The sequence below is a fragment of the Osmia bicornis genome, chromosome 7 (genome assembly GCF_907164935.1).
Source record: "Osmia bicornis bicornis chromosome 7, iOsmBic2.1, whole genome shotgun sequence".
NCBI lineage: Eukaryota > Metazoa > Arthropoda > Insecta > Hymenoptera > Megachilidae > Osmia > Osmia bicornis.
In genome coordinates this window covers 4,876,522-4,891,269 of record NC_060222.1, presented here as the reverse complement: position 1 = coordinate 4,891,269, position 14,748 = coordinate 4,876,522, and the positions used below count along the sequence as shown (strand labels likewise).

Below are 14,748 nucleotides of genomic sequence, written 5' to 3'. Positions count from 1 at the left end.
CGGCAACGGGACGCGACACGACGCGTACCGCCTCTGTAATTCTGAATCGTGCGAAAATTGCGTACAGAGACAGACGGAATTTCGACCGGTTGCAATTCAATGTGTTCCTAATCAAAAGGATACCCCGCTACGATTTTATCGAGTTGCCCCGTTGAAGCGATCGCATTCGATACGCTCCGATGACAGGGGCTAATTATGGTACCCCCTGTCTCGTGACACGATATATCAAACATAGTCGGATATCCGTTCTGTGTGCTCGTCTATTGTTGCGAATCGTATTGCTGGAAAGATATTCCTCATGTTTTTTGATAATTTAATTAGGTAATTGACTAGCGGAATTAATTCTAGACACTTTTAAATTTTTACTAAATTTCGCATTTATTCAAATTATTTAATATTTTATATTTTAATCATTGTTTTCTAATTTCAGGGCCTCGCGTATATAAAAAAATCAGTAAAAACACCATTCACAGTCATACTTTTAATATACGATAGTAATTACAATTTCAACACATCAAAGGAGGTAGAAAGAAATTAATATTTCGTTGGATATCCTTTCATCCTGTGATTGGCTATTTCACATCATGCGTCAGGCACAAAAACAAAAATAACAACACAGTTTAAATTTTTTTTAATTAAAATTTTAAAACATTCACGAACCAAATCATGTGAAAATATTAAGTATAAATATTATAGATTATGGTATAAATATTACAGTATCAATTTAGCATAGCAGAATATACATTTTCTGCAGAAATATGAAATAAAGAATATTTCAGTATATAGCCGAATTCAATATTAAACATTAGGCAAAGTTTATGCATTTTATTTTTATTTTTTAATTTTTTACTTAATAATTCCTCTAAATTTTATAGACCCCCATGGTACAATAATTTTCTGTTGACCCGTCTTGTTTAAAAGTAACCGCAGACACTCGTTATCGCGAGACGAACGACAAAACTGATTTCACCTAGATGCATATGCTTAATATCGTACAAAATATGCGGTATCATTCATGCACATGATGTTCAAGTGGAATATGCAAAGCGCAAATTATGCAAAATACCGCGACACATAAAATACATTACACAACGCATTTAAGGGGGCACCGTCGCTAGAGTGACTTTAATGCGTGTTGCCGAATATCAACCGTAAAAGAAACTTGCAGGATTTAAAATAAATGATGCTTTTAATGAATATTAATTGACATTTGGCAATCAATTTCAAAGTGTTCCACTCTATACGCATAATTTCTATAAATAAATAAATAATTCACCGTGCGATATAAACTGTTGAATAATGATTTACGATATTTATTAGGGATTTTTCTTTCGAAACGACAGGAAGAATTATCGGCACGAAGGTGTTTCGCATCGATATTCGTGATTTAAATGATTCGACATCGGATAAACGGCCGATAAAATGGCAACTGCGTTCCCAAATCGAAACGCGGTTCAAAATTATTATAAATTGCATCTGTCTATCGGGATTAATTCAATAATCCAGAAACTTAACGTTTCTGCTAATTGATTTCAATGAACGGGACTCGCCGTAAATATTCAAATACGAGAAATAAATTAACAAGAGCTCTGAGAAATCATTTCCTTCCTCGATGCTGCATTCTTTGCAAAGTATTCTCTGTAAACCGTGTTTCTGTGAAACGTTGACGTTGCAGAAAATGCGAATCGATAAGGAAATACAAATTAATTTTCCTTTAAAGGATATTTTCTAGCTGCGGGAAGAAAAGATGGAAAAACGTTTATGCTCGATGATAAATGAGTCATTATTAGATCCCAAATCTTCATCCTTCACAAAATAAAAATTTTAGAAACAGACTAAAATCTATTCCAATATCGTAGAATTTATTCTTCGATCAATAAATAGATTAAAATCTATTCCAATATATATTCTTATAATAATAGGATTTATTTTTCGATCGACAAAAATTCAAATAGATTAGTAGACGTTCACTATTAATCTATGTTATAGTTTCAGTAGAGGTTGCTTTTTTAACATTATTAGAATGAAATATTTATATTTCCTATCATATATTTGCATGAAATATAACAAAAAAATAGGCAATGAAAAATTGCAGAAGTAAATTAAATCATTCTCCCAATCGACAAACGTGAATGGTGTTGGAAGTGATCAGACAAGTAGAATAGGACTACAACAGAATCAGTTAAGTAGTGATGGTCGGTGCATAGTCAGACAGGCAATAGAGAGTCAGACAAAGGGCTCGCTTCCATTGTATTGACTGAATTGTACATTCAGCCTGCACCCATTTCAATTTATTTTTGTATTCCTATTGTTACCTTGAAAGTTCTAAAGTTATTAAAAATTTCACCTGACTAAATTTTTTGTCTAAACAATAAAGAATCTTCAAATTCAATTTTCTCGAAAATTAAGCAACATCTGAAAAAATTTCGTTCTGTATTTTTGACCGATCTTTCAACTCGGCTTCCGCTTTTCTTGAAATCTTGAAAGAAGAATACGAAACACGGTGTTTTCTTCAACGCCACGTGGATGTCATATCGGTATAGTAAAACGTCGACACGCGAACAGCGGGTCTCGCGTTCTTGCTAAAGCCAAGTTATTGAGAAATATTTCGCATAGTTTGAAATATTCCCGTGCCGAAGTACCACTCCGCGTTCCGTTGTAAATTTCACGGTGCATCGATCACCTGCCGTGATGAATTCTCGTTGCACCCCTTCTTTGCTCAGCCGGAGAGGCTCGTTTTCCTGAAAAACGAATCGTGTTGCATGCAAGCCCCAATTGCTCTTTCCCTGTCGGTTTTACCACTTGCCTGTTGAGAATATTAAACTTCTCCTCGAGGCTCTGTAATCATTCTGTCGTTTCTTTTAAATCCCTTTATTTTTCCCCATAAAAGCTGAACGTCATTTTTAGTACCTGAATACTTGGTTCCTCGAGGAAATTTACTTAAGTTGTTATTATAATTTCCAAATAAATCGATCGCAGTTGAAAGGGGGAAAAGAATATCCAAAATCAAGCTTCGAGGAAACTCAATCTGATCGACAAGCTCCTTCCTTGATCGCGATAAGGAGCTGGTAATCGGTGTTAACGAAAGAAAAAAAATAGAGAAGACAAACCAGAAAGAAGAAGTAAGAGAAGGAAAAAGGAAAAGGAAAGGGAGTACCGAAGCGATCCGCTCGAGATCCCATCGAGCGAAACGGATTAAATTGAAAAATCACGGCCGCGGGTCTACCTTGGGGCTCGCTTTGTCAAGTCAGATTACGCGGCTGAGATTATTTCCGTGATCCAAGGAAAACGCCTTCTTCGGCCACGGGAAACCTACAGACTCGTAGGTAGAAGAGGAGCTGCTTCGATTAAGAAGACCAGAACGGAATTGCGCTCTTCCGATGCAACCTCCTAGAGAGGGTCGTCGAGCTGACGCCGTGAAGTGGCTTCCTGGAGGTCAGGTTTTATCTTCTCTCGGAATTCCATGCTATACTAGAATACTAGTATACTATCACTCTGCAGTATTATAATATTTATTAGAATAATAAAAATTGAAGTATTAGGAAATTTTAACATTAAACAATTGAAATATTAAAATATCAAAACCCATGGAAAATTGAAATATTAAAAGATTGGAGCGGTGAAAATTAAAAATATTTTTCAATTTCATCTACTGATAGAACCGGAATCGCTTCGATTAAGAAGACCAAAGCAGAATTAGGTTCTTCCTGAAGAGGATCTTCAAGCTGACGTCATTGAGACTGGCGACTTCCTGGAGGTCAGGTTTTATCTTCTTTCGGAATTCCATGCTATACTAGAACACTAGTATACTATCACTCTGCAGTATTATAATATTTATTAGAATAATAAAAATTGAAATATTAAAATATCGAAACCCATGGAAAATTGAAATATTAAAAGATTAAAGCGGTGAAAATTAAAAATATTTTTCAATCTCATCTTCTAATAGAACCGGAAGCGCTTCGATTAAGAAGACCAAAGCAGAATTACCTCTTCCTGAAGAGGATCTCCAAGCTGACGTCGTTGAGTGGCTTCCTGGAGGTCAGGTTTTATCTTCTCTTGAAATTCCATCGTCTTAGTCTCGCTGCACCTCATCGTTTTCCCTCCTTCCTTTTCAATTCTACTCGCTCCTTCTCACGGAAAGCAGCGTTCCCCGTTGGAAATTCGGCCGCTATTCGAAATCTCGAATTTGCATCTCGTTGCTGGTGCACCACCGATTCTCAATCCGATTGCCAAGGGAATAAGGGCGAAGAGAAAGGAAGGGGTTGAAAGTTGACGGAAGAAAGGGTGGTATTAAGATTCGACGGTGCAACCGAGCTGGATCGAAAATGTCAGGGACTAGTTTTTGTTCTGTCTCATCGTGCCTCACCGATGGAACATTTTTTTTTCTCATTAATGGTTTCTCGTTGATTAATTTTTTCGTTGGCTATCTGGAAAGTGCATGGTTCAAAATGTTCGCTTTATTACAATTCCAAGTAATCGCAATATTTCATTATTCTAATAAATGTTTAAACTTCACGGTTTATTATTATCGCAGGGGATCGAACGATCGGTGCACGTTGAAATCTAGAATCGAAAATAAAAAACGGTATAACCATCAGATTTTCTGAAACAACCGCCTCCGGCATGAAAAATTATTCCGTCCAAGAGCAGAGAGCTGGAGTTTCATCTCTGCACCTCTCCTGAAACGTCGTTTCTATCATACATGAAAGAAATCCATACACGCCAGGATGGTTCGATATAGAAATCGTTGTCGTGAGTTGCAGGGACAAACTGTGAGACGCTCGTATCTCCTATTCCCATAGGGATACCTGGCTCGAGTAAACACTGTGTAACCAGCCGTATGCAGACAGTCTGGAAACTTCTTTTCCCAGAAAACGTTCACAATTTTCCTGCCAGGCTTTCTGAATCTCTTCTCCTGTTTATCCTTTCAGCTCCGCACAAAAACCAGCAGTTGTTGGCGAACAATCTTTGAGTTGATTGTTGATTATATGATTATTTCGCGCTGGTAAGATTTCCTGTGAAATAACTAGGAAGATGAAAATTCATTTTTGCAACTAGTTTCAATGTACTTTTTATTTCCATATATATTCAATGATGTACAATGTTCTTCAAAGTATTTGCTCGTAACGATGCTTCAAAGTCTGCTATTGTAATTTTCTGGAACGCTTTGTTGTCGCAGGAAGTGCCTTTTCACTTTGAAGCTCGATCAATGAATGGGCAAGAAAAACACGAAACGTGTTCTTTGAACTCCATCGGTTTTGCAACTGGCCCAATCGAACAATACCCCTTTCTTTACCAATCCTTTATCCCTCGTCAAAGTTGAACGCTTAGTTATTTGCCAAAGACGTTCCATAGCAAACAGATCCCATGTTTCAATCAAATCTTTCACTTCTAATTCTTGTATTTCGGTATTTTAATTTTTCGTTTGTTGCTCTACCAATTCCCAATTTTCTCATTTCCCATTTTCCATATTTTCTCGCTTTTCCAATTTTCTCATTTCCCATTTTTCCGCCTTTCCAATATTCTCGTTTTCCATTTTTGCTTTTCCAATTTTCTAATTTTCGCGTTTTCCATTTTTTCATCTTTCCAATATTCTCATTTTCCATTTTTCTTGTTTTTCTAATTTTCTAATTTCCCTTCTTCGCTATCTTAATTTCGCACCTTCGATATTTCTTAATCTCTCATTTTCTGCTTTTCAATTTTCCATTTCCTTAAGCCACAGTTTCCTAATTTCCCATGTCCGAAGCATCCTTCGGAGCAACTCTTCATCCAAGTATTCCTCGAAACGAGTTGACCAGCTCGAGTTTCGCGTCTGAAGGCAACCAGCAGAGCCTCAAAGGCCAAACTACGAAGTTATCGCCTATTGATAGCAGCGAATCGAAACAGGCCTTGCTTGTTTGCCTCGAGTAGAGAAGATGATCGCCTTCGTGGTTGCTTGCTCAAGCAACTGAATCCTCTTAGGCGAATGGAACCGTTGAATCGTGCATTTAACGGAGATTTACAAATTAACTTGACCGAACTAAAGAGGAATGGCCTTGTTCGAGAAACTGGGATCCGTTTTCAAAAGGAAACACTCGGTAACCAGCATGAAGTACCATTTCAACGATTGCCTTTTTTCGGTATAAAAATCTTTTCATTCTACCATTGACATAGTGGACCTTCATGTTATGAATTTTTGTAATATTAACCCAATTGAGAATTCAAAGGATGCCAGAATTAATGTATCAAAAGATTCTTCTTTCATTAGTTTTTGCAATATGAATACATTCGATAGGATTGCACTTAAAAATTTTCATCATACAAATTCGATCAATCATCTGTCAATTAAACTTCAGGAAAATATCAAAATATTTGGTATATTCACTTTCCCAGAATTTGTTCAATATAAATTCAGTAGAATTGTTTGTTTGATGTATTTTTAGATTAAAAGTCACTTCAATAATTTACTGACAATATTTAAATTGCACTAGTGCTATGATGGATCTATTTCCCATGAATTTGTACGACATGAATGTAAACAATCAATCATCTAATGGAAAATATTAAAAAAAAAAAGAAATATTCCAAATTCATGTCATACCAATCTATCGGTTAATCGTAAAATGAAACTCAATTTTCCGTTTGGTCTCTAAGGTGAAGAGTACTCGATGAGAAACAAAGAGGAAAAGTGGGAAATCGTGAGGAAACATCGCTTAGCGTGCCTTACTTCCGGCCTCTTGAGTGCCTTTTACAGAAATGTCTGCCGAACGAAATGTCTTTCCGTGTCCCTGCTACCTCTGTTAGAACCCTTTCTAAAGCGAACGCCGAAACAACGTTGTTTCTAAAGCGTTCTGCCAGGAATAGAGCGGTTCTTAAGCAACATCCGATAAAACTGTAAGTTTTCACTGAAAACTCTGCTCCAGTGGAAAAGTTTTCAATGAAAATTTTATGAAAAATTAGAAAATTGCATTAGAAATTGTTAACAATTGAAGAACAAGAAACGTTCCTCTGACCAGAACATAATAGAATTGTCTAATAAAAGGAAGATCTAACCTCGAATCTCGGTCCAATAAACCTGATCTATTCTTCTCCTCCCTATCGTTTAGAAATAGGATTCTCGCCGTTTATGTTCCCTCGCTTCGTGTTTCGACGCATAAGACAACCGTTTGGGTATTAGATCAAACGAAAGATCAAATCCCCTTTCCAATAAACCTTACGGTCAATCCCTAGCCTACTCTAATCCCTTCGAACGTATGATGGAAGTCCTAACGTAGATATACGACACCTTCTATCCTCCATCTAATCTTGATATACGTAGGTTACTCTGGTGTGATACAAATTGCATTAGACGAGCTGTATTAGAATATAATGGTATCCTACTAGTTTAGAATTCTGGTGTTTCAGTTTTCTAATGTTGCATCTTTCTAATATTCCAATTTTCTAACGTTTCAGTTTTCTAATATTCTGATTTTCTAATGTTGCAACTTTCTAATATTCTAATTTTCTAATGTTACAACTTTCTAATTTTCTAATGTTTCAGTTTTCTAATATTCTGATTTTCTAATGTTGCATCTTTCTAATAACTCAATTTTCTAATGTTGCAACTTTCTAATATTCTAATTTTCTAACGTTTCAGTTTTCTAATGTTGCAACTTTCTAATATTCTAATTTTCTAATGTTACAACTTTCTATTTTTCTAATATTCCGATTTTCTAATATTCTAATTTTCTAATGTTACAACTGCCTAATATTCTAATTTTCTATTATTCCACTACCCCAGAATTCTAATATTTTACCATTCTATTATTCTAATTTTCTAATATTTTTTCTAAAATATTTCCCAACTCGTCCTTATATTCTCTGAAGAGATTCAAAGACCAACTCCCAATTTCCCCCACCAATAAATCAGAATCTCACTTTCCTCCCCAAAAATCAACCTCCCCGCTGTCGATAGGAATAATTATCGCCGTCTTGTGATAAAATTGAGCCGCGCGTGTATCATCCACGGAAGAGCAGACTTTCCCTAACAACCTCAGATGGCCCGCGACGATAAGTGACCCTCGTTGCTAGACCAGGCCACTTATTTTCTCGGAGTACGCGTCGAAACGAACGAGGCCACGGTTTGAAACGGAACGAGAAGTAGAGGTGGGCAAAAAGCGACGGAAGGAGAAGAAGAAGAAGAAAAAAAAAAGAAAGAATCGGAGGGAAGTTGAAAAGGGAGGAAACAGGGGCGCGCCGATGTTTCCGTGCGAATGGAAACGGGCACGCAATAGAAAAGACCCGGGACTCTCCAATTTGCTGAGAGCTCTCCATCTCCGTGGACCTTCTCTCTCTCTCTCTCTCACCTTTCTCCTCTGTTCTTTCTCACCTTCTTTGCCCGCTTGTTTCGGCCCGTGCCAGTTCGCGTTTCTTCCTTTCTCCACCTGTCTTATTACTGTTGCTGCTACTCGTCCACGTTCGAGCTCGCTGGCAAACTAAATACACTCGAGCGTTAATGGCGACGGGAACGTTGAAAGCTTGCTCGCTTCAAACCATTTCCTCGAACGTGATATACCCCGGAACGTCTTCTATCGAAAGGCTAAGGTGAGCAATTAAATAGCGAGGGATCGCGATCGAGGGCTCGGAGGGAATCGATCGGTTTAACCGGCGAAACAAAACAAAGCGCGAACAATAAATTCAGCTTACCATAAAAGTCCTACCCGTCGGCCGATATTAAAACCCCGGAATTATTTTCCCCAAGCATTATTCCGAATCCGTCCAAACTTTCTCCCAAACTCGGCCCGGAAAAAATGGCAAATAAATCTTTCTCTCGCGACCCGTCGCTCTCTTTGAAAAAGCGTATTTCCCGAGGAGCATAAGGAAAAAAGACCTAGCACTTCCTATCGTCGAGAAGCGTTTTATCATACCACTGCAACTTTTATCAGGCACACTTTTAGCGTGGCGTCGCAGTTTCAAAGATAGTTTGCCGTGCTTGTCCGCTGGTTTCATACACGTGTATACACACGTACACGTTTTCCCACGCATTCACCGTGAAAAGGGGAGCGAAATAAGCGTTTGCTCGTTTCAAAGGTGAGGTCAAAAATTTTCAATTGCCAAGCACACTTTCACTCGTGGTAAAATTTCCAGCCACATTTCGCTCTACCCTTTTTTTCCCCCTTTCACTTCTGGCCAATCGTCTCGCGCAGCAGAGGAATGAAAGAAAACTTGCTTATCAACGCCTGAATTTCTTACTCTCTTCATCCCTAATTCCCGATCATTTTTTTTATCAACGAGAATAGAGTATCAAGATGCTCGTTTGATCCAGCAAATTTTTCTTCTCTCGGTGAAGGATAAAAAAGGAGCATGCTTCTCTATTAATAATACCTGCTTCTTCCCCGTTGCACTTTTGAAGCCCCTTTTTATTAACGGCAGATACGGTGAACATTTTTATTACACCGCCAAGGTTTCATACGATTCAGGTAATTCCACGTAGCAAGGTACAACGAAGGTGAAAATTTCATTGTTGTCATTAATAACATGGATTTATTGCTTTTCTCTGGGGTGAGGTTCATTTTTATTATTTTTAAGGTTGGACATGATGAAACGTTTCAACAGGTATCGAGTGTTAAATTATTTTGAAGCTTTTGAGTTTCTTTGGTACTTTGATGTTCTTTTATTATTTTATTCTAACGAAGTGAAACTCGATTTCTAGGAGAAGAGTGGTCAACGATTTCTAACCGATCGCGATGTGGATTAACAAGACGAACGTGATGAATGGAGAGCTTTATTCGTTACGGCTAGCAAAACCATTTTTTTTTTTTTTTTTTTTTGATCGATTTGTCGAACAGCCATCGTCACCGCAGGACTAGATTTATCGTAACTTTTCGTCGTTTTTCTCGTCGCACTCGTTACCCGCTACGCGGGATTAGAGGATTAAAATCAAAGCAATTGTGAAACATCACCTTTTTCAAAGTTATTTGGAGTTACCTAGAAGAGAAATTTATAAATGAACTCTGGAGATTGTAAAATATTTTCAATTTCTTCTTTTCCAATATTATGTATCTCTTTTATATTGAATTTTCTATGGAGTCCTTTTATATGCAACCATTTAGAAATTTTCAACTAGGGAGGATAAATTCTTGTAAGAAATAAAAAATAAAATAGAAGTTATTTGCCCTGCCTCGTATTGCACAGCTATGAAAACTGAACAAAATATCTTTTGTTTCGAGTTTGCCAGGAAGCAGAAGGGAATCGTAAAATCTGCTACGTAATTGAAGAAATCGTGATGTACGATATTCGTTTTATAAATAGAGAAGGGTAGGAGGGTGTGATAGTACGCGCGTAAAGTGTCCGGAAAGGCCGTCGTAAATTACGAACCATTTGCTCTTATTCTCTGGTCACCTCGACTGTAGCTAGGGATGAAAAAAACACGTTCAGCAACGGAGAATAGGAATAAACAAGGGAAAGAACGAAGATAAATGACGAATTAAATCAAAAATAGGAGAATAGGAATATTTACTCTCGTACGAGGAACAAAGGACGATTAAATCATTATTTACGATATCGTCTGAATGATTATTCAACCTATAAAATATTATTCAAGGTTTCTTTTTAATATTCTAAGTTTCTGGTGTTTCTAATTTTCCAGTTTTCTAATATTACAATTTTCTAATTTTCCACTCATCTGTTTTTCCAAGTAGGTATCCCAATTTTCTACTTTTCTCCTTTTCTAGAATTCCACTTTTCTAATATTCCAATTTTCTAATTTTTCAGTTTCCTAGTTTTACAATTTTCTAATTTTCCACTCATCTTCTGTTTTTCCAAGTATCCCAATTTTCTACTTTTCTCCTTTTCTAGAATTCCACTTTTCTAATACTCCAATTTTCTAGTATTACAATTTTCTAATTTCCCACTCATCTGTTTTTCCAAGTATCCCAATTTTCTACTTTTCTCCTTTTCTAATATTCCATCTTTATAACATTCGGCCTGATATTCAAACATTCTAATTCTCTAATTCCCTAATAACATCTACTCTGCATGGAAAGTTCCAAAGGTAAAATTAATTAGTATTCAGTAGTGGCTCCGAAACAATAGGTCGAATGGTTTTAGGCGAGCAAGTAGAGATTGAACGTGAATCCATCGTATGAAATTTCGCTCTTTACATCACGTTCCCGTGTGCCAAGAGGATTCACAGAGCGTCGATCAGGATGGTCGATCGATAAACCATTCACTGGTACACGAACCAGCTGTCATAAACTTGGAAAGAGTATGTCGAGCACGTATGACGAGGACCATCGAGGATCCGTATGCGACCATACTTCTAGCACCGGTTTAGGTTAGTAAAGGAGAACGGAAACGGAAGTGGCGGCCGCTACGCCGCGAGCCTTCGAGGAAGCACGAAAAAGAAAATGCGAGTTACATTTCTTTCTCTGGCCCCCGAGAGATTCAATATTTCACCCCTTAGCACACCGGTAAGAGATCCTCGCATTCTCAAACTTTCCACGGGAAATTCACCCTTTTCCCGCGTGTCCGTTCGCACACAGACACACGGACAGACCGATTGTTCATACGACGCCGTTGGTGATTCAAGTTCCACCGGAAGTCCCTTTCATATAGAAACTTTCCCCGATTCATTTCGTGGCCGAGATACGCGCTAGAACGATGATTTAATTCGATCTTTCGAATGGTGAATCCTTGGATCTTCTGATCAATTTTCTTACTTGAAAGAATTTTTAACCTGTTCGATCATTTAATTTTCATTTATATTTTTTCTTGTACCGAAAGTTCATTTAATTTTGGGGGGTTGAAAAATATTCATAAAAGGGACACGAGTAGAAGATTTTTTTCCAGACAATTTTCCTTTCTGTTTCTATCTCAATTTACGGAATATAATGTAGCAGCGTTATACACGAGGCTTCGTACGTTCACAATTTTATCTATCCATCTTTATGGGCACTTCTGCTTGTCTTAAAAGCTCCTACGAAGAGTTCGTAAAAGCTATGCACATAAAGTTTCCCCCGAAGGTAATGGGCGCGATATGATTTTATTATGAGGCAAGCCATGTTACTTAAAAATTCCCATATTGCAGACAAGTGGTTTTGTCCTCCATCCAGATACCAGAATCTTTTTATCTATTTCATTGCACTAACAATCTTTGTACTCTTAATAATTAACAGAGTACTATATACAGGGTGTTAAGAAATACCATGAAGACCTCTACACCGCTGGATAGATCGCGAAAAATCGAAGTGAAAAGTTCTGTAGCATTTTTCGAAGGTATCAGTAGTTTAGCCATATTTCGTTGTTGAAAATTGAAAAATTGACCAATCAGCGCGCAGCTTCAGGGGTAAGACCCGCGGAGTGGGAGACTAGCCTCCTCTGCCGCCAATGAGGCGCGCTGCTGAGCGTCGCGCTTGCGCATGCGCCGAGAGTCTAGTGGAGACGGAATTAATTAATTATTTAAATAAATCTTTGCTATTGTAAATTTTATGGTTTTTTGGATATGGTCGATATCAATCTTTACTACAAGATACAGACGAAAATTGTTATTTGTCCACTAGACTCTCGACGCATGCGCAAGCGCGACACTCAGCGGCGCATGCGCAAGCGCGTCTTCTACTCCGTGGATCTTGCCACTCAAGCTGCGCGCTAATTGATCAATTTTTCAATTTTCTACAACGAAATATGGCCAAACTACTTACACTTCGATTTTTCGTGATTTATCCAGCGGTGTAGAGGTCTCTAGGGTATTTTTTAACACCCTGTATATAAATCTTCACCCTCGCAACAATATATTATATTAACATAACAATTTTCGCTTTTCAGATGACACCCTCTGTCCCATGACAATTGGAGGTGCTGAGAAAGGAGTGGTTGCTGGACACGCAGATAAGTAGCTACACACCTGGACCATTTGACCACGTGCGTGAATGTCCTGAATGTTGCTGGACGATACCATGGACACTGTATTAGTACCGGTAATTTCGCCATGATGCACCGGACATGGATCACAGCGGAAGACAGATGACATTGTTACGTGTCTCTCCAGACAGGGAGACAATGACCCATCACAACATAGCGACCAGATAGAAATATTGCGATATATTGTAATAATTTAAAAAATTTATGTATCTTTGATTTTCTAAGTCTTTATTAATGTTTCATAGAACAGAGTTGATAAATGTTGTTGATTGAAAAAAAAAAAAATAAAAGGAGTAAAAGAGGAAGTGTATCCCTTTTCCATAGAGTCGAATCGTCATTTGCCGTGTGTCTAGTCGGCAGACGATGCATATCTCGTCCGGGACACGACGGTGATAACAATGATAATGACGATGACGAGCAGCAGAGACCGAGTCGAATGACAGAGTCGAGCGAACCACGTCTCGTAGACAATGCCTGCTGAATTTCCGCTCCGGTTATTCACCACTGTGTTATGCATAAAATGAGCGCCGAATCTGATACACACACGCGCGCGCGTCTTGATGCAAGAGCTTTGTGAATGAGAACCATTCGAACGGGCTTGATGACACTTCGATACGTTTCTCCCGGAACGACAAGATTGCATCCGTTTCTATCGATCGGCTACGATGACAGCTTTCAGATTCACCAAGCTTGGAAAACAGAACGGAAAGTTGCAGTCTGATGGTTGATTACAGCCAGAGAGAATCGGGAGATTTGAGATAACGAGATTTCAACTTAAATTGTTATACAATGGAACTTAAGCTTTATAACGTAGAATTTAAGATTTCTAACTCCTATTTGGAGAAAGTAAAGACTTCAAAAATTGTTCTATCTTCAGATTGTTGCATTATGCTTTCCTAGAAGTACCAAGATTCTTTCTACTGTTCTTTACTTTGATACCAAGAATCTGTCCGGAAGGTCGGCGACGCAGGGTACTTAGACTTAAGGCTGCGTTCAGACACGGCTAGTAATTTAGTCGAGTGGCGAGTAATTTAGTAACTTACTATGTATGGACACTACAGTTCAGTCGAGTAGTTTAGTAAAACGATTTAGTCGAGTAGATCCGTTTCTTAGAAGCCTAACCAGGCTTCCGAACAGACCTGTCCGGACGCATATCTTTAGTCAAGCGTTCAGTCGATTTCCAAAGCTCAACTGTACTAGTCCGGACACTTTTCTGTGCGCTAATCGGTTTAGTAGTAAGTAGCTACTCGCCACTCGGCTAAATTACTAGCCGTGTTTGAACCAGCTTTTAGTTGCAATTTAGAATTCGTGATCCCGCGAGTCCCTCAGCGTTAGTGATCTAACTTAACATCTTGGAAACGTCAAGAGTCGTAGTATCGTAGAAATATGTAGAAAGCAGCAGGAGAGACGTTCTCCAATAATTCTCGCGGCATTTCTGAATGCCATCCTGGAAGATCGCCGCTATGGGAGTCGTCGATCGTAAATCTTGTTCTTGACCGTCGCTCGGTGCGACATAAATCCGACGTGGCGGCCGCGTTTCGCAATTTTATTTCTTCCTTAGGCAGGTTTTATCCTAAAATATTATATCCGCCAGGGTTAAAGTATCAGGATAGGTGAAACGGTGAGTTCCAAGAGCGAGAGAGCCATTCAAAAAGGAAAGGAATCTAGTTTCTGCTGTAAATTCGATTAACGAACCCTAAAGAGTTCACGCGTAAAATTTATAGTAAACAAATAAATAGACAAAGGGGAAAAAAATAAATGAACTGGGTTTTAACTACCCTCATTCGTCGTAAAAGCCTCGAACCTGGCGGAGAACAATGCGTGGGCGGATCGTGAAGAATGACTCTCATTGGAAACGGAATATTC

The 14,748-nt window shown here is 38.3% G+C and overlaps 1 long non-coding RNA gene across 1 annotated transcript in view; it reads left to right on the top strand.

Annotated features, from left to right (window-relative positions):
• The window catches only part of LOC114876958, a 131,013-nt gene extending 116,997 nt beyond the window's left edge, over window positions 1-14,016 (top strand). The window contains exon 6 of the long non-coding RNA XR_003789479.2: window positions 12,787-14,016. This is a non-coding gene — a long non-coding RNA (uncharacterized LOC114876958). The remainder of the gene's footprint in view (window positions 1-12,786) is intronic.
• The last annotated feature ends 732 nt before the right edge of the window (window positions 14,017-14,748 follow it).